This window comes from Nycticebus coucang, chromosome 8 (genome assembly GCF_027406575.1).
Source record: "Nycticebus coucang isolate mNycCou1 chromosome 8, mNycCou1.pri, whole genome shotgun sequence".
Classification (NCBI taxonomy): domain Eukaryota; kingdom Metazoa; phylum Chordata; class Mammalia; order Primates; family Lorisidae; genus Nycticebus; species Nycticebus coucang.
Genome location: NC_069787.1, coordinates 49,703,989 through 49,731,014, shown reverse-complemented (window position 1 = coordinate 49,731,014; position 27,026 = coordinate 49,703,989). Strand labels below are relative to the sequence as shown.

General features: G+C 35.0%; 1 long non-coding RNA gene across 1 annotated transcript; it reads left to right on the top strand.

The window, feature by feature from the left end:
- Positions 1-2,990: 2,990 nt before the first annotated feature.
- On the top strand, positions 2,991-25,577 carry LOC128592754 (uncharacterized). The gene is made up of 3 exons (XR_008381999.1): positions 2,991-3,123; positions 3,741-3,920; positions 25,524-25,577. It is a non-coding gene; the product is annotated as an uncharacterized LOC128592754 (long non-coding RNA).
- Positions 25,578-27,026: the final 1,449 nt, after the last annotated feature.

The window sequence follows — 27,026 nt, the reverse complement described above, 5'->3', positions numbered from 1 at the left end:
TTCCCAAATTTTAATTTATTATTATTATTTTTATTACTAAATCATAGCTGTGTACATTAATGTGATCATGGGGCACCATTCACTGGTTTTATAGACCATTTGACACATTTTCATCACACTGGTTAACATAGCCTTCCTGGCATTTTCTTAGTTACTGTGTTAAGACATTTACATTCCACATTTACTAAGTTTCACATATACCCTTGTAAGATGCACCGCTGGTGTAATCCCACCAATCACCCTCCTTCTGCCCAACTCCCCCCCCTCCTTTTCCCCTTTTCCCCTATTCTTAGGTTATAACTGGGTTATAGCTTTCATGTGAAAGCCATAAATTAGTTTCATAATAAGGCTGAGTACATTGGATACTTTTTCTTCCATTCTTGAGATACTTTACTAAGAAGAATATGTTCCAGCTCCATCCATGTAAGCATGAAAGAGGTAAAGTCTCCATCTTTCTTTAAGGCTGCATAATATTCCACGGTGTACATATACCACAATTTATTAATCCATTCGTGGATTGATGGGCACTTGGGTTTTTTCCATGACTTAGCAATTATGAATTGGGCTGCAATAAACATTCTGGTACAAATATCTTTGTTATGTTGTGATTTTTGGTCTTCTGGGTATTTGCCTAGTAGAGGAATTATAGGATTGGATGGCAGATCTATTTTCAGATCTCTAAGTGTTCTCCAAACATCTTTCCAAAAGGAATGTATTAATTTGCATTCCCACCAGCAGTGTAGAAGTATTCCCTTTTCTCCACATCTACGCCAACATCTCTGGTCTTGGGATTTTGTGATACGGGCTAATCTCTATAGATCTATTGGGGAACACATATTGAGCAAAAATAGCAAGCCACATAATTCATATGTATGGTTTGATTTGATGTATTAATATAAGTTCCAAAAAATAAGTCATGCTGTATAGTATGTCAGATGTGTGTGTGTATAGGTGTTTGTGTATCTGTCTTCAAACTATAAAGAAAAGTGAGAGAAAAGAAAGAATTATAGTTTCAGGATAGTGGATACCCATGAAGGGAGTAGGAGGTAAGCGGATATTCAGGGGACTATCAAGTTAAAGGTGAAATTATGTTTCTTGGCTGAGTGATAGTGGGTACAGAGTCTGCTCCTTTTATTCTTTATTCTTTACATACTTATCACAAATGACTTCTGTATATATTCAGTGTCTAAAGTATTTTTAAATAGGAGTAGTATTAAATCAACAATTAACATTACAACTTAAAAAAATTAGAGTATAGGAATATTTTCACTTTATTCCTAAAACTCAAATCTACTTTTCATTTTATCCTGAATCATACCCTCATATTCACTTTAACCTGAAGTCCTTTGGAGATGGCTTGGTAGAGAGTAAATATGGAAATAGTACAAAGTAAATTGATATTTAGAGATCAGCCTCAATGATAGATACGAGTGGAATAGAAGTCTGCTGAACTATTACTTTTAAAAGATTATGTTTCTATTGTAACTGGAATTTCTCTGCTGGGTTCTTGGTCTTAGAAATTTGAAAAATGAATTCACAGGCCACCACGACTAAGTGAAAGCATAGATTTTATTAGCAGTAAGAGAAAGGAAATAACCTGTAGTCCCAGGTACTCGGGAGGCTGGGGCAAGAGAATCACCTAAACCCAATAGCTAGAGGTTGCTGTGAGCTGTGACGCCACAGTACTCTACTGAGGGCAACAGAGTGAGACTCTGTCTCTTAAAAAAACAGGAAAGAGAGAAAGGAAATAGCAAAGCCCTCTGGTGGAGGGAGATCTTGATTGGGTAGCCCAGGTTTCAGATATCTAAGGATATATATGCAGCTTTTCCTACCCTGCAGGCAGAGGAGTCTGGGGAGATCAAATGTATGTCTAAAATATGTTTGGTGCCAGAGGCTTGTGGGCAGAGAAATTAGTATTAAAACTGCCATCATATAGGAATGTGGTCTATTTTTAGGCATTTACCCCTTCCCTGGGAGTGGTGGTTTACATGGTGATCCAACTGGTTTATGGGCCTGCTCATGCCCAGAAAATGGGGTCTCTGTTCAGCTCTAAGTGAAGGGCACTTGCATCACTATCTTGATGCTTTTTTTTTTGGTTGAGAGACAAATGGTGCTGTTGAATCTGACTTGTAGGCTTCAAATAATTTGATAGGATACACTTAATAAATATTCATTGAGAGAATTGACTGAGTTGACCAAAGTTGAAGTTTGAGAAAGAGATAGTATCAGTATATGGATTTCAATTTTAGCAAGTTAGTTTGAGGTAGCAGATGTTATATAGAAAGTTGGAAGGATGAGATTTGTTATTGAGAAAATGAGGGCTGCATTATGGATTGGATAGTTTTCAGACAGGGGAAGACTAGAAGCTGAGAAAAGGTGAATTTTCTGAGAGAAAAAGCTATGAAGAGAAAAGAGGGAAGTTTAAGGATGAGTCATGAGTATGTTTACCAAATAGGTTTCATTTAGTTATCTATGGCCGTTGAACATTCATTTAAAAATTATGGCAGTCATAATATTGTTAATATTCTCTTTACAGAGCAAGATCTTTTTAGTACCAAAAATCTTGCCATTTTTTTTAAAGATTTATGCTTCAAAAGTCATTGTTGCTTTTCAAAAATTTTTTCTTCCAAATATTATATATCCAAATATAATATTATTTAAAGCTATAAATGCATTTTTTAATTAGAATATTTTGTAAAATCTTGGTTTTTTTTTCCTTTATATATGTCAATTCTGAAAGTTTCATTTCTGAGTATAGCTTAATTTTTGGTGTCCAGTTTTTGTGTGTTCATCATAAATAGGCATTATACTTATATATTTCGGTTGGAAATCCATAAGTATGTCATATAAAAATGAAAATTATGGTTATAGACATTATATGAAAGCTAGTTAATCCTAATATTAGTAACCATAATCTAAAACCTTTCAAATAAAATATTTTTTTCTTAAAAATAAAAGCTTACCAATAAGTAAATTTTTTTTCCACAGAGAGAATCATTACTAAAACAGTAAATAAATGACCTTGTAAAACGGAAGATTGCAGTAGATGAAGAAAATGCTTTTTTAAGGAAAGAATTCAGTGACTTGGAGAAGAAATTTAAAGATAAAAGTCAAGAAGTTAAGGTATGTTGACTTGTACATAGTTTTGTAGGACTGTTGCTTTGAAGTCCTGCTTTAAGCTTTGTGAGCCTTTGTGGCCCAGGAAGTGACAGGCTTGGAGGAAAAATTGCCTTAGGCCCTGCTATACATTACAGTTTTTTCACATGCAGAAACTCTGATAAAGATGCTTTAAAGCTAGAACTCCAAGCTTTATAACTGTCAGATAAATAGTTAATGATGGAAATGGAGCTAAGAAAGTAGGAGTGTGAATATGTGGCTTCTTGTAATTAGATTCTGATGGGACTGTCATTATTAATTGATAATACCCAGGTCTGGGAGGATATGTCTGTGTGGGTCTCAAAAATAGCTGGGGACAGCATCAAAGGCAGCTTGATCAATTAATGGGCTCTTTGCAAATGTGTACTCATCAAAGCTGTCATCCAGTGAAAAAATATGACCCATCCACCTGCACGAAAAGAGGCCAATAAAAGTACACAGGTGACCTTGGCTATCAAATATAGAAGAAGCTGCTATGAGGGTAAAACTGCACAGTTTATATTTGCTGATTAGTTCTCACATTTTTTTCATGTTTTGGTGGGTTTGTTTGTTTGTTTATTGGCCCTTCTGGTACTGTTCTACAGGACACAAAGGAGTGTGTACAGAATAAAGAAGAGCAAAACAGACTAGTTATAAAAAATCTGAAGGAGGAAAATGAGAAATTAAGTACCCGCTGCACTGACTTGCTAAATGACCTGGAGAAACTGAGGAAGCAAGAAGCACACTGGAGAAAAGAAAAATACAGCATTGATGCAAAAATAAAGGTATACAACAAGAATGGAATCCACGCTGCTTGTTTGGATCTAACTTCTTGTAGGAAACTTAAAACATGTTATTTTCTTTAAATAACAACTTATATATTCAAATCCACCAGTGGGGACTAGCATTAATTTATATTCTTTCACTTAAGACCCACAGCTTTTTAAAAATTGATGTTGCAAAGCAGGAAACTGACTTCAAATAGTTATCCTAAAATGTAATCATTAAAAAGTAAAGGCTATTGCATTTTGAAATAAAATGTGTTTTGAAAAAACATATTTAGAGTCCTGGGTTTTGACTTTTTTAAATTTATAATTATAGCTAGAATTCATTGCAATATGGTATTGACTTTAATCCCAGGTCCTTTAAAAAAATAAAGTATAAAAAAAATTGAAAAAAAAATCGTAGTTCTCAGATGATGCTTTCTTTGGCTTTAAAGGGCCTTATTCAAATAAAAATTTGAATAATAAATTTTATTTTTATAGAAGATAAAAGTTATAATAAATCATCATAATATTCCTACATCTTTTTTTAAAGGCTAATCAAATGAAACCATGGGTTTTTCTATCCTTTTTGATCAGCATTTTTCCAAAATAATACTTTTTTGCGGCATTCTCTTTGTCTTATGAGGAGTTTTGCTCATTTCTTTTCCCACCAAATTTCGGGTTTCTTTCTTACCATAAATTTTGTTGAAAAGGTCAGAAACAAATGGTAGTGGTGGTAAATATACGCATGTACTTTTAAAAATATATAAATACATGTGTATGTACAGCTATTCAACACATAGAGATAGTTGGCTCTTAGTGTCCGTGGGTTCTGCTTTGGTGAATTCAGCCAAAATGGGTTGAAAGTATTTGGAAAAAAATAATAAAAAATAACTATGTAATAATTCAAATTAATACAAATAAAAATATAGTATTACAACTACTTACATTGTATTAGATATTATAAATCATCTAGAGGTGGTTTAAAGTATATGGGAGGATATGGGTAGGTTCTACACAGGTACTCTGGCATTTCCATAAAGGACTTGAGTGTCTGAATTTTGGTATCTGCAAAGGGTCCTAGAACCAATCCTCCTTGGATACTGAGGGACACCTCAGTGGATGTGTGTGCGTATGTGTATGTGTGTAAATATTTAAGATAGGGGAGAAGGATATGTCTTTTTGATTGTGTAAATCAATCCATTGCAGATATTTCAGGCAGTATCTTAAATCTGTTAGTGCACGATCAGAGAATGACTGAGCCTGAGCCAGAGCCATTGAGATAAATGAATTTTGGTGCATTTGTTTTCTTAATTTTATATCAGTTTCTACTTCTCTACATCCTTCAAACAGTTTGGTATGTGATAAGGGTAAGTGGTACTTGCTTTTGTTAATTTACAGCTATATGAGTATTTGATGATAATTTTTATTTCCTTATATTCATTCAAATAATCAGTTCTGTGATATCCAATGACTTTTTACTTATGTGACATTTTTTTCTATTGAGGTGTTTGTCTTTTTCTTATTTATTCATAAGCATTTTTTATTTTGGATACTGATGCTTTATTTTATATATTACAAATATGCCTCCTGTTTTTTGAACCTTATGTAAGGTGAATTGAACTTTCAAAAGTTTGTGAGTTTGTATAAAATCAAATTTATTATTTTCTTCTCTAATGTTTTTACTTTAGGAGCTATATATAACTAAGTGTTCTTTACTTCAGAGTCTTAATTAAGAATTCATTTTTGAGTATGATGTTCCATGTCACTTACTCAATAGTTTACTGATTTGTGATGCAGTCTCACAGATCCAAATTTCCTTGCGTATGTGAGAAATTCCTCATGCGTGTTCCACATCATTTACTCAATAAATTACTGATTTGTGATTCAATCTCACATCTCTGTATTTCCTATTATTTTTATGGTTTTAGGTATTTTGGTTATATAATTTGACTCACTGTTTGGCAGGAAGTCTATTTTTTCTTTTGTTCCTTTTTTTTTTAAGAGATAGGATTTCTCTGTTTTGCTCAGGCTGGAGTACAATGGTGCAGTCATAGCTCACTGCAGCCTCAACCCCCTGAAATCAAGTGGTCTTCCCATCTCCACCCCTTGAGTAGCTAGAACTATAGGTATATACTACTATGACTTTAGTTTTAAATTTTTATTTTTGGGGGGAAGACAGGTTCTCACATTGATAGAGCTGGTCTTAAATTCCTGGCCTCAAGTGATCCTCCTACCTTGGCCTCCCAAAGTGCTCAGCTTATAGGCAATGGCTACTGTGCCTAAGTGGAAGCCTACGTTTTTATTCATTTCTTTGTAAGTCAAAAGCCCTGTATTTCTTCATTAGGTTAGAATACTAAGAATCATTTTTATTAGTTTTAGTGAAAAGTTAGAAAGCAGATGGGAGGTATACTGAATTATGAATTAATTTTGAGGGAATTGTTAGAAAGCAGATGGGAGGTATACTGAGGTATACTGAATTATGAATTAATTTTGATTAATTAATTAATCAATGCCCAGCTATTTTTTGTTATAGTTGTCATTGTTGTTTAGCTGGCCTGGGCAGGGTTTGAACCCTCCACTCTTGGTGTTTGTGGCTGGCACCGTAACCACTGTGCTATGGGTGCCAAGGCTGTACGTACTTTTTCATTTTTCTAAGTTGTACAATTACATTGTCTTGTCAGTAAGAAAACTTTGCATCCTTTCTTTGCAGTAAGAAAGCTTTTTTAGAAGAAATAGAACTCACATGCTATATACTTAATCTATTTGAAATACAAAATTCAGTAGTTTTTAAATTATGCACAAAATTGTAAAATCATCACTACTTTTTCTCCCTACATCTACATATATTTTAAGTATATACCTAGGAATGAAATTATTAGCTCATATAGTAACTCTGTTTTTAAGCTTTGGTGGAACTGTAAACCTGTACGTAGATACAACATAACCATTTTATGTTCTGAACAGCCATGTACAGGGATTCGATTTCTTCATTCCTAGTCAACACTTATTATTATCTCCTTTTTTTTTCTTATAGCTGCCCTCATGGATATGAAGTGATAGCATATTGTAGTGTTTTCATTTGCATTTTCTTTCTTTCTTTCTTTTTTTTTTTTTTTTTTTGAGACAGAGTCTCAAGCTGTCTCCCTGGATAGAGTCCTGTAGCATCACAGCTCACAGCAACCACAAACTCCTGGGCTCAAGCGATTCTCTTGCCTCAGCCTCACAAGTAGCTGGGACTACAGGCACCTTCCACAACGCCCGGCTATTTGTTGTTGTTGTTGTTGTTGTTGTTGCAGTAGTTGTCGTCATTTTAGCTGGCCTGGGCTGGGTTCAAACCCGCCAGCCTTGGTTGTATGTGGCTGGCACCCTACTGACTGAGCTACGGGTACCACCTGATTTGTATTTTCTTTATGGCTAATGATGTTGAGCATCTTTTCATGTATTATTGGCTATTAATATACCTCTCAGCAATGTCTATCCAAATCCTTTTCATCTATGTATACTGGATACAAGTTCCTTATCAGATCTATAAATTAAAAATATTTTCTCCAGGGGTGGTGCCTGTGGCTCAAAGTGGTAGAGCGCCAGCCCCAAATGCCGGAGGTGGCGGTTTCAAACCCAGCCCTGGCCAAAAAACTGCAAAAAAAAAAAAGAAAAAAATATTTTCTCCAATTGTGTGTGTTATTTTTTTCTTTCTTGATTCTTCTCACTTGCTCCATCACCCAGGCTGGAGTGCTATGGCCCAGTCATAATTCACTGTAACACTGACTGCTGAGCTTAACTGATCCTCTTGCCTCAGCCACCTAAGTAGCCAGCACTGTAGGCAGTTGCTACTCATTGCACCAGACCTTGATGGTGTTCTTTAAAACAAAAAAGTTTTTCTTTTTTTTTTTTTTTTTTTTTTTAATTTGGCCGGGGCTGGGTTTGAACCCGCCACCTCCGGCATATGGGACCGGTGCCCTACCCGCTGAGCCACAGGCGCCGCCCAAAAAAGTTTTTCTTTTTTACTTTCTTTTTTTTTTTGAGACAGAGAGTCTCACTTTGTCACTTGTGGTAGAGTGCCAATGGCATCATAGCTCGTAGAAACCTCAAACTCTTGGGCTCAATGATTCTCTTGGCTCAGCCTCCCAAGTAGCTGGGACTATAGGCGCCCACCACAACGCCTGGCTATTTTTAGAGATGGAGGTCTCGTTCTTGCTCAGGCTGGTCTCAAACCCATGAGCTTAGGCAATCCACCTATCTCAGAGTGCTAGGATTACAGGTATGAGCCACTGTGCCTGGCCCAAAAGTTTTTCATTTTGATGACACTTTATTTATCAGGGTTTTTATTTATTTATTTATTTATTTGGCATTGCTTGTGCTTTTGGTGTCAGATTTAAGAAATCATTGCCTAACCAAAGGTTGTGAATATTGACAACTATGTTTCCTTCTAAAGTTTATTGTTTTGTGTCTTAGGTTCTTTGATTTATTTTGAGTTAGCTTTTTAATATGGCGTGAAATATGAATCTAACTTAATTCTTTTGTGTTATTCTGTTGTTACAGTACCATATCTTGAAAAGATGATTCTTTTCCCCCAAAGAAAATGCAAAGACATTTTTATTGAGTATCAATAAAAATAGGGTTTAGACCAAAGTTCTGTTCCTTCATCTATGTAGATCTATCCTTGTGTCTTTGTCTTTATTGCTGCAGATTTGTAGCAAGTTTTCAAATTAGAATGTGTAAGAAATCGGGCTGGGCGAGTATTTTATGAGGGGGAACCCCCGGGCAATTGAAGCAGCTTCAAAAATACACTACTGGGACTTGATCAAACTAAAAAACTTCTGCACAGCCAAGAACACAGTAAGTAAAGCAAGCAAACAGCCCTTAGAATGGGAGAAGATATTTGCATGTTATGTCTCTGACAAAGGTTTAATAACCAGAATCTACAGAGAACTCAAACGCATTAGCAAGAATAGAACAAGGGATCCCATCGCAGGCTGGGCACGGGATTTGAAGAGAAACTTCTCTGAAGAAGACAGGCACGCGGCCTTCAGACATATGAAAAAATGCTCATCATCTTTAATCATCAGAGAAATGCAAATCAAACTACTTTGAGATACCATCTAACTCCAGTGAGACTAGCCCATATCACAAAATCCCAAGACCAGAGATGTTGGCGTGGATGTGGAGAAAAGGGAACACTTTTGCACTGCTGGTGGGAATGCAAATTAATACATTCCTTTTGGAAAAAGATATGGAGAACACTTAGAGATCTAAAAATAGATCTGCCATTCAATCCTGTAATCCCTCTACTGGGCATATACCCAGAAGACCAAAAAGCACATCATAACAAAGATATTTGTACCAGAATGTTTATTGCAGCTCAATTCATAATTGCTAAGTCATGGAAGAAGCCCAAGTGCCCATCGATCCATGAATGGATTAATAAATTGTGGTACATGTACACCATGGAATATTATGCAGCCTTAAAGAAAGATGGAGACTTTACCGCTTTTATGTTTACATGGATGGAGCTGGAACATATTCTTCTTAGTAAAGTATCTCAAGAATGGAAGAAAAAGTACCCAATGTACTCAGCCCTACTATGAAACTAATTTAGGGTTTGCACATGAAAGCTATAACCCAGTTACAACCTAAGAATGGGGGAAGGGGGAAAGGGAGGGGAGGGAGGGGGGAGGTGGGTAGAGGGAAGGGGATTGGTGGGATTACACCAGCGGTGCATCTTACAAGGGTATATGTGAAACTTGGTAAACGGTCTGTAAAGCTAGTGAATGATGCCCCATGATCATATCAATGTACACAGCTATGATTTAATAAAAAAAGAAAAAAAAAAACAAATTGGAATGTGTGTCCTCCAAATTTATTTTTCTTTTTCAAGATTGGTTATTCTGAATCTCTTGAATTTTAGTAAGAATTATAGAAAAAGACTTTCTGTTTTTGCAAAAAAAAAAATCCAGCTGAGAAAAGAATTTTTTTGAGACAAAAATCTCACTTTGTTGCCCTCAGTAGAATGCCGTGGCATCATAGTGCACAGCAACCTTACACTCCTAGGCTCAAGTGATTCTCTTGCCTCAGCCTCCTGAGTAGCTAGGACTATAGGTACCTGCCACAACACCTGGCTATTTTTTTTTTTTTTTTTTTTTGTATTTTAGAGACGGGGTCTAGCTCTTGCTCAGGCTGGTCTCAAACCCGTGAGCTCAGGCAGTTCACCTGCCTTGGCCTCTGAGAGTGCTAGGATTACAGGCATGAGCCTCCGCACCCAGCCCCCAGCTGAAATTTTGATAGAGATTACATTGAATCACTAGATCAATCTGGGGAGTATTGCCATCTGAGTAAGTGTTCTGATCCGTCAACGTTATTTCTTTCATTTATTTAGGTTGTCTTTATTTTTTTTTTTTTCAGTTTCATAGTTTTCAGAGTTTAAGTTTGCACTTCTTTGGGTAAATGTATTCATGAAATTTTATTTTTCAATCAATTGTTTCTTAAATTTTATTTCAGATCTTCCATTCCTAGTGTATAGATACACAATTAATCTTTGTATATTGATCATGTATACTACAAGTTTTTTGAAGAGGTTTAGTATAATTCTGATAGTTTTTTAGTAAATTGCTTAGGATTTTCTGCATATTTTATGCATCTGCAAGTAGAAATAGTTTTACTTGTTCCTCTCCAATCTATATGCTTTTTATTTAATTAGTTTATGTTACCCTGGCTAGAACCACTGGTACAATGTTGAATAGAAAAGGAAAGGGAAGACATTGTGTCTTGTTTCTGATTTCTCTGATTTCAAGGGTGGGAAAGCATTCGCTCTTTCATCCTCAAGTATGATACTAGCTATGAGTTTGTTTTGTTGATGTTACTATATTAAATTGAAGTTTCCTTCTATATTCCTATTTTGGTGAGTTTTTTAATTAGGAAGGGCATATTGAGTTTTGCTATGCTTTTTCTTGCACCTATTGAAACGATCATGAAGTTTCTGTCTTTCATTTTATTGGTATGGTGTATTACATTGATTTTTGAATGTTAAATCATACTTACATTATTGGGATATCTTTATCTTTTTTCTAGCTTTGGTATTAGAATAAGGCTGTTCTTACAAAAAGAGGGAGTTTTCCACCTCTTCTAGCTTTTAGGAGATTTTGAGAGGGACTGGCATAAATTCTTTAAATGTTTGGTAGATTTCTGTGTAGGGAGGTTTCAATAGCTGATTCAGTCTCTTTTTGTTTCTTCTTGAGTCAGTTTAGGTAATCTGTATATTTGTCCATAGATGCTATTTGTGCAGTTCAAAGATTATCTGATCTGTTGATATACAATAGATTATAGCATTTTCTAATAATACTTTTTATTTTTGATGGTTGATATTAGTGCTCTAACTTTGTTCATGATTTCAGTTATTTGCATCTTTGTCTCTATTGTCAATCTAGCTAAGGGTTGCCAATTGTGTTGGTCTTGTCAAAGAATCAACTTTAGTTTTAATTGATTTCCTTTTTTGTTTTTATTTTTCACCTTTTTTTTTTTACAATTTCTATTCTGATCTTTGAGTAAGTGTTCTGATCCATCAACGTGTTATTTCTTTCATTTATTTAGGTTGTCTTTTTTCAGTTTTGTAACTGAAAAATAATGTGTCTTTATTTTTTTTTTAGTTTTATTATTTTCTTGTATCTTTGGGTTTAATTTGCTATTCTGTTTTTGACCTCAAAGTACAAAGTTGGGTTATTAATTTGAGATACTTTTTTTTTTTTTTTAATGCAGACAATAATAGCTGTAAACTTCCTTCTGAACAGCTGCCTTGCTGTTTTTGTATGTTGTGTTTTTGTTTTTACTCATCTGGAAACATTTTATAAATCCCTTGGATTACCTTTAGTTCATTGGTTGTTTGAGTGTGGGTTAATTTCCACATATTTGTGAATTTTCCTTTATTACTTCTGCTGTTAGTTTCTAGTTCCATTCCATGTGTTCAGAAAAGACTTTATGTTCTGGCGTATGTTCCATATGTACTTGAGAATAATGGGTATTCTGCTGTTCGGGGATAGAGTAGGCCTCTTAGGTGTACTTGGTTTATAGTGTTCTTTAAGACGTCCATATCCTTATTGACCTTCTGTGCAGATGCTTTATCCGTCATTTAAAGCGGGGTATTGAATCTCCAACTATTGTTATATAATTTCCTGTTTCTCCCTTTAATTGTTACATGTCCTTGATGAATTGAATTTTTGACAAGTATACATGTATTTTGCTCTCCTTGCTATCTTGTGACCATTTTTGACTTAAAGTCTGTTTGTCTGATATTGTATCTACCGTTAGTTTGGTTTCTATTTGCATGGAGTATCTTTTTTTATTCTTGTACCTTTAACCTGTTTGTGTCTTTGAATTTGTATGGTTGTATAATGTTTTCTTTATTGATTCTGCCAATCTTTTGTTTTTGAGTGGAGAGATGAATCATTTACATTTGAAATAATTACCCCATTTCCCCCAAAATAAGACATCCTCCGAAAATAAGACCTACTTACAGGAAAGATAAGACGTCCCCTGAAAATAAGACCTAACGCATCTTTGGGAGCACACCTTAAAATAAGACACTTTCTTATTTTTGGGGAAACAGGGTACTAATATGGAATAACAAACTCATGCCATTTTCTTATTTTTTCTCTGTATATATTACATCTTTTTTGTAGATCATTTCTTCTGTTATTACTTTTATTTGTGTTGATGGTTTGTAGTGACACATTGTAATTCTTTTTTAATATTTTTGTATATATTCTATTGATAATTTCTTTGTGGTTACCATGGTGGCTACAGATACCGTCCTGAATTTATAGCAGTCTAATTTTTATTTGATACTGAATATCTTTAATGGGATATAAAATAATTTGATTCTATATAGCTCTGCCCCTCCACTTTATGTTATTGTCACAAATTACATTTTTATATGTTCTTTGCCCAGTGACACAGATTGATACATGTTTTATGTATGTCTTTGAAATCACGTAGGAAATAAAAAGTAGAGTTAGAAGTCAAGAAGCCAAATATATAACAACATTGGCTTTTATATTTGCCCACATATTGATATTTATCTTTACTGGAAATCTTTTCTAAAAAAATATATTTATTTATTTTTTGAGAGCAAGTCTTTCTCTCTTACTTGGGCTAGAGAGCAGTGGCATCCCCATAGCTCACTGAAACTTCAAACTCCTAGGCTCAAGTGATTATCCCGCTTCAGTTTCCTATGTAGCTGAGGGTACAGGCACATGCCACTAGGTCCAGCTAATTTTTCTATTTTTTGTAGAGGTGGGGTCTTTCTCTTGCCCAGCCTGATCTTGAATTTCGTGGCCTTAGTCAATCCTCACACTGCTGCCTATTAGAGTCCTGGGATTACAGGCATGGGGTCACGGTGCCTGGACAGAAATCTTTATTTCTTCATATGGTTTGGAGTAACTGTCCTGCTTTTTTTTGTTTCAGTCTGAAGGACTCCTTTTAACATGTCAGGTAGGGCAGCTCTAGTGATAATGAATTCCCTCAGCTTTGTTTATACATGGCTAGCTACGATTCTGGATGGGTGTCTTAGTTATAGATATCCTTAGTGTGGTTGTTTTCCCAATTGTTAGTTATTCGTAGGCTTTACTGGTGTACTATATGCATTGGGCAGATACCCTGTCTCTTGTTGACAAGGGAAGATTGAGATCTTTGAAATCCTTTCTCTTTCCTAGCCTTGTGGTCTTCTTAACAGTGTGAATTTTATTGGCATGCCCAGTTACAACTCTGAAATAGTAGTAGCTCATGCTTATGGGTAAAAGTCAGCTATGCCCTGTGTGATTGAGTCATAAATGCTGTTATGGGCTGTACAGATTGTCCTCCCTGCCAGTAGGTGGCAAATTCAGAAAGATCCACCTTTAGTATTGTTTTGGGGACCTATAACTAATTCTAGTCCATCAGAAGAAGTAATAAAAGCTAGCTTGGCTGGGGGTCTAGGATCTGTTCTCAAGTTGCTGCAGAAAGCCACTGGGGAAGGACTAAAGTGGCCCTGCCAAGCCAGAAAATCTACTTGTCAGGTAGAGGCCATCTGGGGTTCACAGACCGACTGCTGGGATTGGGTTTCACTCTTCTTCCTCCTCCTGTATCTCAAGGTCTTCTTCTGGCTTCTGATTTCAAGCTGCAGTCCAAAGTAGCTGAGCTTACCAGCAGTGGTGCCACAGGTTAGGAGCTTCCCTGCCTAGGATCCTATCCTGGACTGAAAGTGTAGCTTTTTCTGAACCTGGGAAGGGTTCTCTACTATGGTGTTGCAGCTTAGACCCTCATTGCACTGTCCTTTCAGTTTTGCTTGTGTGGGCTCTTTTGCCTCCCAAGATTAGTTCACAAATTTCTCCTCCATGCCCCCAAGCAACACTATTGACTCCTGGTAGAGAGGATCTGGCTTGCAGGCCTGTTTCCTGGTCCTCTAAGTTCAATCCTTGATCATGCCAGGGAAAAGCATGCTGGTTCTGAGTTGCCCATGGAGTGTTCAAGCAGGTTTAATATCCCCTCGCTTTGAAGTATGCCCTGCTCTTCTGGAGCAGCTGGGCAAGTGGTACCTGGGAAGGCTGGCAGGCAGGGGGCTTGGAGTCAGTTCTAGTACCCATGGGTCCACTGCTGGTTTTTAAGGTGAAAGGTGTGAGCCCTACTCTGGGAGCCTCAGTGTTTAGTGGACACACCAACACAGGAGAAGCAGTTGCTCCTGGGAACCCTGGGTCAGTTGTCCCTTGGGGTACCTGTGCTGCTCAGCAGCAGTGGGCAGGGTATGAGGGTGAGGAAGGAGTCTTGAGAGCTGGCAGCCTGCCTGGAATGTTCAAATTCTGAGATCACACATCCCCCCAGACCCAGTGGCCCATATGGCTACTGCAGTCTAGGCCAGAATCAGGAAATGTTTATGTGGGGAAGGGATACAAAATCACAAGGACTAGACCTCCCTTGGGAGGACAGAGGCAGACAACGGTGGAGAAGCAGTATGGCACCTGGCATCCCAGCTCAGGTCTGTGGTAACAGGGAGTGACCTTGATGGGGCTGGTATCCCACTGCTCTGTCTTTAAGAAGCTCCCACTTCATTGGTAGCAGCAAGCTTTGGGGTTTATAATGGTAGAAAAGCTCTTTAGCAGCTCTGGGGGGCTGCTTATTAGTTACTAGTGTGTTGCCCTAACTCCATCTATTTTGGGCAAGTGAACCAGACTTACTCCATTTTGTTAAGAGCTTGCCCTGCCCCCCCCCTTTTATAACCAAAATAGCCCCTTGAACAAGCAGCAACCCTGCAGAAACAGGAAGGAAATTTAGCTGAGAGCTGCCGAATCCTGTGACAACTGTAAAAATCTTGTGGAAACCACAGTACTGTCACAAGTCTGTCTGGTCTGTCTGTGTGTAGTTTTTGACCCTCTGTAAGATCCCTCCCCATAGCTCTGACCTTGCAGACATTAGATTCTATAAAATTCTGCTTACGCTAGGGCTTTCCATCCCCTGCTTGAAATGCCATATCAAAACTTTGCACCCCTACTTCAAGGAGGTCAAGAGACTTTGTGGTGTGAGCCTGCTCTTGACTGGCTGGCCCAATAAAGGACTCTTGCTTAATTTGAAATCAGTGTGCTGGCATTTGTCTATAATTCCACTGCTGGCCGGTACAACATTAGAAGCATGAAGAGGAGAGAAACAAAATCTCCACTTACCCTCGCTACAGGACTCTAAATTTCTTGCATTTGTTCTCTGTTGATATCTTGCTCTTTGGTCTGCTCTGCAGCTTCTTCCCATGGAATGTCTAGTAGTTCCTGGCAAATTTCTTTCAGAATTATACTTGAGATGTGTTTTTGTCAAGTAAAACTTTTCCTTCTTTCTGAGATGGTCTGGCAATCACATGTCTCTGGTCAGCTATCTTGTACATGAAGTCCTTGATGTCTGTGCAATAACATTATGTCTAAAAAACAATGTATATATCATAATTAAAAAATACAGTATTTCTGACAAATGCTAACCATTATCTGTGTCTTCATCAAGTTGTCATCTTTTTGCTATGGATAATCTTGCCTTATTTTTGATGGCTACTAACTGCTTAGGGTGGTGTTTGGTGAAGATGAGGTGGCTGTGGTAATTCTTTTTTTTTTTACCCTTTAATCCCTTTTTATTTTCAACTTAATTATTGAATTTAATTTGTTATGGATTTGATAGTTAATTTTAGAAGCATAATGAATTATTCACATTTAAATGAATAAGAAGAAGTAATATCCAGGAATGAGGGTTTAAATATGTATAGTATTTGATGAAAACACATTATCTATCATTTCTCAAAAACAAAATAGAAACATTCTCTTTGCCTTTGAAACGCTTTACATCTTGCCAATCTTACCATCTCTTTTAAAATCACAATCTAAATGCACTGTTCTTTTATTTGTAACAAACATGCCGATAAGTATTTAAAAGAAAAAAAAAAAAAAAACAGGTTCTGGAGTATAATTTGGACATATGTAATTCTGGAGAATGAGTTGTGGAAAGGTAGAACAAAGTATTCCCTGCCAAAATTCTGAGAATTTATAATTCCCTCCCCCATTTAGTGAATCTTTTCTTATCCTTTCAATACCTCTCTATAAAAATTGAAAAATCGATTTACTTCACATTTCAGTTTTTCTGTTTCGTTTTCTTTCTTTCTTTCTTTCTTTCTTTTTTTTTATTAAATCATATCGGTGTACATTGATATGATCATGGGGCATCATACACTAGCTTCACAGACCGTTTAACACACTTTCATCACACTGGTTAACATAGCCTTCCTGGCATTCTCTCAGTTACTGTGTCAAGACACATTCCACATTTACCAAGTTTCACATATACCCTTGTAAGATGCACCGGAGGTGTAATCCCACCAATCCTCCTCCCTCTACCTATCTCCCCCCCTCCCTCCCCTCTCTTTCCCTCCTCCCCCCCCCCTTTTTCCCTCCTCCCCCTATTCTTAGGTTGTAACTGGGTTATAGCTTTCATGTGAAAACCCTAAATTAGTTTCATAGTAGGGCTGAGTACATTGGGTACTTTTTCTTCCTTAAAATTAAGCTTTTCACACTAATTGACTTTTCTTTATGAAGGATTTTTCATGGCATGCTGTTGATAGCATTTTATCTGCAGTAGAACTTCAAAAATTAGAATCAATCCTGCCAAAACTTCAGCTGTCTTGTAAATTAAAGTTACGGAATATTCTCAGTTTTTTGTTACCATTTGAACAGTGTTCACAGTATCTTCACCGGAATATATGCCATCTCAAGAAAATGGTTTTGTTTTTTATGTCATAAAAAGCAATTCTCATTTATTGACTGTTAACATGATACTGGAGCAATTCAGTGACATCTTCAGACTCTACTTTTAATTCTCTTGATTTCCTACAACATCTATAATTATTTATTCCATGGTAATCTTGAACCCCTCAAAGTCATCCTTGAGGGTTGGCATCAAATTCTTTCAAACTCCTGTTAATGTTACTATTTTGACCTTCTCTCATGAATTACAAATGTTCTTAATAACAGATCAGATCCTTCAAACATTTGGTTTCATATTCTAGAATGTGAATCTTTCTTAATCCATGGGCTGTAAACTGATACTGTGTTACCTGGCATAAAAAAGCATTAATCTTTTTATAAATGACAATCAGAGCTCTTGGGTTAACTAAGATATTGTCAATGGCAGTAGTATTTTTAAAGTAATCTTTTTTGTGAGCAATAGGTAATAACAATCTGTTTTAAATACTGTATTCAGCAAAGCATGCTGTATACAGAGGTACTGATATATAGGCATTATTCTTCTATTTGTAGAGCCAGGAAGTGTTATTTAGCATAATTCTTAAAGGTCCTATGCGTTTTGGAATAGGAAATATTGCATGGTCTTCGACTTAAGTCACCAACTGCCTTAGCCCATAACAAGAGAGTTAGAAAGTTAACAAGTTAACTTATTTTACAACAAGTTAAATCTTGTTAAGCTTAGAAGGCAGGGATTTACTTCTCTCCAGCTGTGAAAGTCATAGATGGCATCTTCTTTTAATAGAAGGTTGTTTTGTCTGCATTGAAAATCTTAGTTACATCTTCTAGACAACTTGCTGTAGCTTCAACATCAGCACTTGCTGCTCAACCTTGTACTGGTTTTTTTTTGTTTGTTTGTTTTTTGAGACAGTCTCACTTTGTCGCCGTGGGTAGAGTGCTGTGGTGTCACAGCTCACAGCAATCTCCAACTCTTGGGCTTAAGTGATTCTCTTGCCTCAATCTCCCAAGTAGCTGGGACTATTTTCTTAGCCTGCCACAATGTCCGGCTATTTTGGGGATGCAGTTGGTATTGTTGTTTACCTGGCCTGGGCCTGAACCCAGCAGCTTTGGTGTATGTGGCTGGTGCCCTAATCACTGTACTGTGGCCGCCGAGCCTCAGCCTTGTACTTTCATGTTTTATACATGGTATCTTGCCTTAAATCTCGTGAATGAACTCCTCCAAACAATTAGAACAGTAACAGCAAAGATTACAGATTACCATAAAAGATACAATAATATTGGAAAAATTTGAAATATTCCTAGAATTACCAAAATGTAATACAAATAAACAAAGTCCACACGTGCTGTTAGAAAAAAATGCCTCTTGATAGACTTGCTTATTGCAGGGTTGCCTCAACCCTTTAATTTATAGGAAGTGCAATGTCTTGTGAAGCACAATAAAGAACTATGGTAAAACTAAGTATACCTGTATATGATACAAGATTTTTTTTAGTATAATTATTTTATATGTGGATATCCAGTTTTCCCAACACCATTTGTTGAAAAGATTGTCTTTTCTTCATCCAACGGTCTTGGTATCCTTTTTTAAAATTTATTTTGCTACATATATGAGAGTTTCTTTCTAGGCTTTCTATTGTATATATTAGTCTCTTATCTGGATTTTTCTCTCCCAGTACCACACTGTTTGGATTACTGTAGCTTTTTAATAATTACAGAATCAGGGAATATAAGAACTTCAACTTTATTGTTCTTTTTAAAATTTGTCTTAGCTGTTTAGGTTTTCTTGAGATTCTGTATGATTTTTAGAATTGATTTTTCCATTTTTAAAAAAATGGTAATGGGGATTTTTGGTAAGGATTGTATTGAATCTACAGATCACTGTGGGTAGTATTGACATCTTAACAGTATTAAGTCTTCCATTTTAGTAACACTCTATTTCTTCCCATTTTTCATGTCACCTTTAATTTCTTTCTGTAGTGTTTTGTAGTTTTCGGTATATATGCCCTTTACCTCTTTGGCTAAGTTTTCTCTTAGGTATTTTATTCTCTTTTATGCTGTTGTAAGTGTGTTTTTTTCTTAGTGATTTGTTTTAGTTTTTGTTTCTTGGATTGATCATTGTTAGTGCATGGAAACACAACTGATTTTTGTATTTTAATTTTGTGTCCTGTATCTTTGCTGCGTTTGTTTATTAGTTCCAACAGTTTTTTCCATGGAATCATGATTAGCATTTTCTACATATAAGATCATTTTGTCTCTGGACAGAGATAGTTTTACTTCTTTCATTCTTGTTTTGATGCTATTTATTTCTTTTTCTTGCCTTATTGCTCTGGCTTGCAGAGATGGTTTTTGATACAGCCAGTCTTTAAAAGTTTATAGCCTTCGAGGGCTCTACTAGCAGTGTTTTTTCCAGTTATCTGGTTGGCCTGCAGTTTATCTTGTTACTCTCATGAAGATCCCAGGTTTTCCTTAGTTTGCTAACAAATTCAGTTTTTCATAATATATAACATATAAAAAATATAAATATATTTATAAAATGTAAATATATTTCTCCACTGTCTGCTTCAAACAGAGTTAGTTTAATAAGGAAGAAATATCTTAGTTCTTTGTTCTTATTGCCTGCCTCTACTCTTAGGCACAATGTCTGAAGCACTGTTTTTAAGCTTGGGGTAGGAAAAATGAACCGCTTATTTCAAGTGACATTCATGCTTTACGAGTAGGGTGCTTGGTGAAATGATAGCTTTTTGTCTTCTAGTCTTGCCTCTTTCCATATTGAACCTCATGATTATGAATGATGTGGGATGAGTGTGATCATGATTAGTACCCAGATACTGTTGACCTCTGATACCCAGAGTAGAGCCTCTTCCCTACGAATGATCACTGAATGGTCAGGAGGTCAGGAACTAGGGAGAGAGGATTGTGATCGCCAGTGTCCTGCCCCTCCTATGGAAGATGTCTGTGTTGTTGGCTGTGTTTCTGTGAAGCTAAACTTGTAGTGGGCTGGTATCTTTAAATACTAGAGATTCTCACTGTTCCTAATGGACCTTTGTAGGTGTTATTAAATAAATGTTTCTTCATTTACTGTATGCCTTTGGGACAATTTTCAGATCCTTCAAACATTTGTTGTTTTTTTTTTGTATATTTCATCAATTATGCTTTTTCTCTGGAGGTGTTATCTCCCTGAAGCTTCTCATGCTGCCATTTTGGTTGTGGAAACTTCATATATTGTTTCAAGTGAAATAAATACAATTTGATCCTTAGATATTTTTTGGTTGCAGTCTAAAATATATGTATTCTGATTTGTATATGTTGCAAACTATACAAATAATGACAGAATGACTTTTTCAGACCAATTTACTTAATGTTTTCTCAGTGATGGGAAAAGAGAGACAAGGACAGAAAAAAGATGAGAAGGAGCTGCTTTAAAGAAATGGGGAAATATTGTTGAAAAATCAAATTATTTCTTCCTTGAGAAGGCAAAGATTTAACTGTTGAAAAACTAAATATGCAGAGGTGATGGCTTCCTATTATGTTAATTCAAATGATATGAATAGAATAATATATGCTGTTTTGTGAAAAAAACCCAAATTACAATCAAATATGTGGTGGGGAAGGCATTTTTAAGAGATATTAGACATTTTCTACCATCCCTGTGTTCTTTTGACTCAAAAAGATAAAGGAATGATACATATGATAGTATTTATAGTCAATAGAGTAGCAACTGTATCCAGTAAAAATGTTTGTTTTTTTGTATAATTGCAGTTAATTTAAGGAAATCACTGAATATTGGGTGCTGTTTTCTCCTTTAGAGGCTTTCATATTTCTAATTCCTAGAGGACTGTGTTTTAAGATGCTGCATACCGAATAGTTTAAACATGTATCAGGAAACCAAAAGGGCCATTTTATTTCTAAATTATGTCTAGTGAAAAAGTACCATTTGGTGAAAAGGGTTTTGAGAATGAAAGAGAAAGGATATTCTCAGATGGAAAGCTTCCAAAAGGAAAATAAAAGTCAAAGATTTACTGGAACAGAAGATGTATCCTAAACAATCTAATTACCCATTTTTGGTTAAGAAAAATTTGAGAGCACAGGACCTGGAACAAAGTTTATGTATCTTAGACCTTTGATCTCCACAAACAGGTTAGATACGAGTCTTCCAGTGCTCACTCTACCATGGTAATGATGAGACATCCTTAATTCTGTCCACACACTGAGTCAGAATATCAAAATGTCAAATTTTAAAAACTTTCTGAAACCCAAGAAATAGGTGGTTTTTGAGGTTGTTAATACAGGGAGAACTGTAGTGGGAGTGTCTTACCAAAGTTGTGAAATGAGTGGGGCTTTATAGAGAGAGAAACAAAAGCGGCCAGGTGCCTGCTGCCAAGTTTAGTGGGCTTTGGTTAAGCATGTGTTGCAGAAAGAAGTTGTGTCCTTTGTGATTTGGTGTATTTTATCGAATTTTTAACTTGAAGAAGTTGGATGAAGTGGGTTAGTCTCCTGACACTAAAGAGTAAGGGTTGGTGACAGGATGTGGTTAGTGTAAGTTTGGAGAAAAGAATTTTACAGTTCTCCATATTCAACAAAAGTTTATTGGGTATAAAGTATGTGACTGGCACTACACAGTAACTCAGAAGCAACAGTTTAAAAATGCCTGTTTTTATAGAATTTATATTGTAGTGGTAAGAGGTATAAAACACATTAGCAATGAAAAAGTAAGCTGTGTTACATGGTGACAAATGGAATGAATGAAGACAAGTTTGGGAAGAAGGGTAGATAGATGTTTTTGGTCCTGGTTGGGTGGGTTTCTATTTAATCATAGTAGTACCGCTGGCATTTATTGGGCAGTTCAGCCTTTTCCCAAAGATGTAGAAGGATATTTTCATCTTTTATCAAATTTCAATATATATTATTTGGTCTGCTTCTGGATTATGTTTAATGTGTCTTTGGCCTATTAGTTTATCCCTCTTTGAGAATTGCATTTTAAATTTGCAAAGCTTATTAAAATTTTTTCTTCAGTAGGAACATTTTCTATTCTTTGTCCTATTTGAAAATTGTCTTAGTTTTGGCTTATTAGTAATAGGAATTTTAGCACTAGTAGCTAAGTTCAATAGCAAACCATTAGAATTTTTGTTAAAATTGCATTGTATTTTTAGATAAATTTGGAAAGAACTGATATGTTTATAGTAAGGATTCTTTCCATTCATGTACCTGGTATATCTTCCCGTCTATTTAGGTTATATTTCATATTTTTCAGTAAGATTTTATAACTATTGTACCTTGGTTTATAAGATTTATTTCTTGTTATTTTGTATTTCTTGTTGGTATTGTAAATGTTGTATTATATAGAAAAGCAATTAAGTTTTGTAGTCATCTTTTACTCTAATGTTGCTCAACTCTAGTTCTAAGTGTGTATTCTTTCTTTTATTTTTTTTTTATGTGTGTGTAAGATCTTATGGATAGCTAATAAGAGTATACTATTTCTGGGCGGCGCCTGTGGCTCAACGGAGTTAGGGTGCCGGCCCCATATGCTGGAGGTGGCGAATTCAAACCCAGCCCCTGCCAAAAACTGCAAAAAAAAAAAAAAAAGTATACTATTTCGCTTAACAATATATATTTAATATCCTTTCTCCCCCTCTTATTATGTTAGTTAAAACCTGTAGGACATTTTAAAATGTAAAGCAAGTTTTTCTTGATTTTTAATTAAAAATTGCACCATTAGTTATAATATTTGTAGATGTTTTTGGCATTCTTATTACCAAATTCAGAATTTTCTCTATATTCCTATTTTGTTGGCAATTATAAAAAACATTCTGTAAAGGTGTTGTATTGTTTTAAAACTTTTTTGGGGAATCTATTGATTTGTTTATACTTTTTTCCTTTAATTTATTAATGTGATAAATTATATTAATAGATTTTCTTATGTTAAATCATCCTTGCATTTCTGGAATGATATAACTCTATAAATAAACACAAATTTTCTTTAGTATGGTATAACTTATTTTGGATTTTTGTGTCTATGTTCCTAAGTGATACTGCTCTGAAATGTTCCTTTTTTTGCACTGCCTTTTTCTGACTTTGATAAATAATTATGCAAATTGGATAAACAATTATGCAAATTTCATAAAATAAGCTAGGAATTTCCATTTTAAATCCCGTATAACATTTCCTATAAAACTGGAGTTGAAATTTAAGAAGCTTTCAGGACCAGGCAAAGTGTTTTTGTGAGTAGATTTCATATATTTGGTTAAATGTATTGATATTTATTAAATTTTTAATTATCCTTTTGAAATTTTCTGTTTTTTCTACTTTTGAATTTTTAAATTTATAGTCAAATGGCTCAAAAATTGTACACTATACAGTGGAAGCAATGAAAAATTTACTTTGACACTGTATTGTTATCAAGAAGCCTTCCTTCAGAGAGTTGTATTTTTGTTTTTTGCTGTGATGTCCCAACAGTGGAAACCCAAGATAGAATTCTGTGTGCCTTTAAGACTACCTGTACTTATGGGTCCACTTTCCTCCTTTGATTTCTCCCCTTCTGTGGTTATTGGTACAGTGAAGTTCTGCTATTTGTTTTATTCTAGCAATTTAAGTTTTTTATGAAAAGTTTTGTAGGTTTTAAGCTTATTGGGAACTTGTTCTAGTATTTTCTAATGACTTAAAAATATATATGATATTCATATGAAGCACACAACTGGATGATTGTCTTCAAACCAATCCCTTTCCTAATCTGCCCTATCACATTCATGGTAAATGGAATCCCTATTCACCTATATCACAGTTTTTCAACCTTTTTTAATCCCAAAGCACATTTGAACCAATAGTTAAACTTCCATGGCACACTTCAATTATGTAGATCAAAAACAGTAAAAATAAGAACATACTTGCTGGGCTTTGAACTTTTTTCAAAAATAATTTAATTAATGATCTTTAAAAAATTTCTAGGCACACCTAAGATCCTCTCATGCCATACCGGCGTGATGCAGCATACCCATTAAAAATCACTGACCTATTTGTTCAAGCCAACTCCCTGTGAGAAATCTTTGATTCCTATCTTTGTCTTGCTACCCCACAGCAACTTATCAACAGGTCCTATCCTTTCTACCTTCAGAATATATCTGAAATAGGACTCCTTGCCACCTGTTTTATGACTTGTCAGGCTACCAACAGCTTTGGTTGGATTATTTCATTAATTTTTTATTGATCCCTTTGCTTCTACTTTTGATACCAACTGTCACTTTTTTCACTTTGGGTGCCTGGTTGTTGCATTTTTGTTTCGTAATATTTATTTCATAAAATTTTAGTATGTTAAGTTTATTTATAGTTCTTTTGAAATGGTTTTGATATTTGCTAGGATAGTGTTTATTTTCTTTTGTTCACTTTGTTGACTGTCTTTTTGAATGTTAGACTTTCTAAGGGTTTATCTTGAGTGGGAATGTTTCAGTGTCCTCTATTTGTCCACATTAAGTACTTTTGAGGTTTCTGACATTGTTGGATACCCCAGTCTGGAACTACATGTTTTTCTTTGAGCCTGGGGGTTCTTGCCTCATTCTAATACTTGGCATAAGTAACATTGTATTTTGACATGAACAGCTTTAGATAGGTCCTATGTGTGCTGCTTTTAAAATTTCTTCTACATATGTAGGCCATAGTCTCAAATTTATTTTTTAATCTCTTTTTAAGAGATTGAGAACTCTTTTTTTACAAGTCTGTAGTTTCATTTTCTGAGTTTGGATTCTTCTACTAAGTATGTCAGTGCATTTAGTCTTAACTATTTCTCATTTGAAAATCTAGCCATCTCTCTATATAGTATGGCACAGAGATACAAAGGTATTTGCTTAGCTCTGACTTAGTATGTGTTTCAGATTCATCAGCATAGTTATTTTTGGTTTTGAGTATTTTAGGTTTTTTAAAAAGTCTTTTCTTCCTCTCTCCTCCTTTGCTCTCCTTCCTCTATCTGCCCACTTATGTGTATATCAATGCTTTTTTTGTGAATATATAGGAATATCTAGTGTTTTACCTAAACCTTTATGTTCATTTTTAGAAATAATGATTATATGGTGTTTATGTGGATATACTTTATTTAGATATAATACTTACTTAATTCTTCACAAAAGTAGTTAAAATTAATTCTATAATATATTATTTGAAAATATAACATCAAATTTTGCCACAAAGCCATGGTATTTTTTTGTTTCTGAAAAAAAATCCATGACTGATATAAAAATTATAGTTTGTGTCAAATTTTTTAAGTGAAAAATAAATCATTGAGTTTTTTCTCTGTCATTTTGTGAGATAGGTAACATAACAGAATTTTTATTTTATTTTATATTTATTATGTTTGCGTGTGACACAAGTTCTCTAATTTTAGGCCTTTGAAGACAGTTTATTTGAAGCAAAGAAAGAAATTGAAATATCACAGACTAAATATAATGCCTTATCATTACAATTGAATAATAAACAGACTGAACTTCTTCAAAAGGATATGGATATTACCCTGGTCAGGCAAGTATATTCAGCTTTTAATTTACATTACAGAAATGTCAGTAAGTATTTAGATTTATTATCAGTACCTCCAAAAGTAAATAATATGTTTTCTATGGGTATATGTGTTTGTGAATTGAAAATCTGGAATTATAAACATGAAATTGGGAATAGTTAACTGGAAGAATCAGGTTGTCCACAGAATTGGAACAGCGTAGTCAAAGAGTACCTTTGTTTCAGTGTTTAATAAGGACAATACATTAATTGATTGTTTTCTTTTAACATTTCTAGCTGTGTGTTATGTGATAATTGTTATAATGTACAATAATAACTGGGAAACAATTTTGACTTTTAATTTTGTTATGTCGTGTACTTTAACTTATGAAATACTCTTTCTATATCAACATAAATGATTTTATAATACTAATCATAAAGTGGTATTACTTGAAAAAATAAGCACAAGGCTGGGCGGGTGGCTCACTCTTGTAGTTGTAGTTGTATTCACTCTTGGAGCCCAGAGTGAATACCAGCTGGAGCAATGGAGCAAGAGTGAGACTGTGTTTCTACTAAAAATAGAAAAACTAGCAAGGTGTAGTTTTCCTAGGCCTGTAGTTCCAGCTACTTCAGAGGCTGAAGCAAGAAGATTGCTTGAGTCCAAGTTTGAGGTTGTTATGATGCCACAGTTAAAAGATCACACCTGTGGTGCATATTACAGGGGTATTTGCGAAACTTGGTAAATGTAGAATGTAAATGTTTTGGCACAGTAACTGAGATAACGCCGGAAAGGCTATGTTAACCACTGTGATAAAAATGTGTCAAATGGTTTATGAAGTGAGTGTATGATGCCCCATAATCATATCATTGTATACAGTTATGATTTAATAAAAAAATTAAAATAAATAAATAAATAAATAAACACATAAAGAAAGAAAGAAAGAAAGAAAGAAAGAAAAAGTAAACACAATGTACATGTTTTTAAGTTTTATGACAGGGTTAAAACTGACTATTAATTTTCTTCATAATTACCTTTTTCAGAAAATAGTTTTAGAATACATCAAGACAAGATTTTTGCTTGGTTCACAGATTAATACATATTCTCATACACATATGTATGTATATATGTATTTTAGTAGCACAAGAGAATGAATTTAAGGTATGCTGCTAGGGATATATTATAAGCTTTGATTGTATATTTAAATAAAAAAACCTTAGTGCATATGAGGAAGGGGAAATCATTGCCATTCTAGTACACATTGGAGTGGAGTTCTTTTGGTAATACTTGGCTGAGAGCTTTTCTTTCATGTTAGTGGGCATTGGTTGAGTTGTTGTATATCAAGTGTTTTTATAAAAATTTCATTGGGTAAAATAAGATTTTGTATATTTAAATATG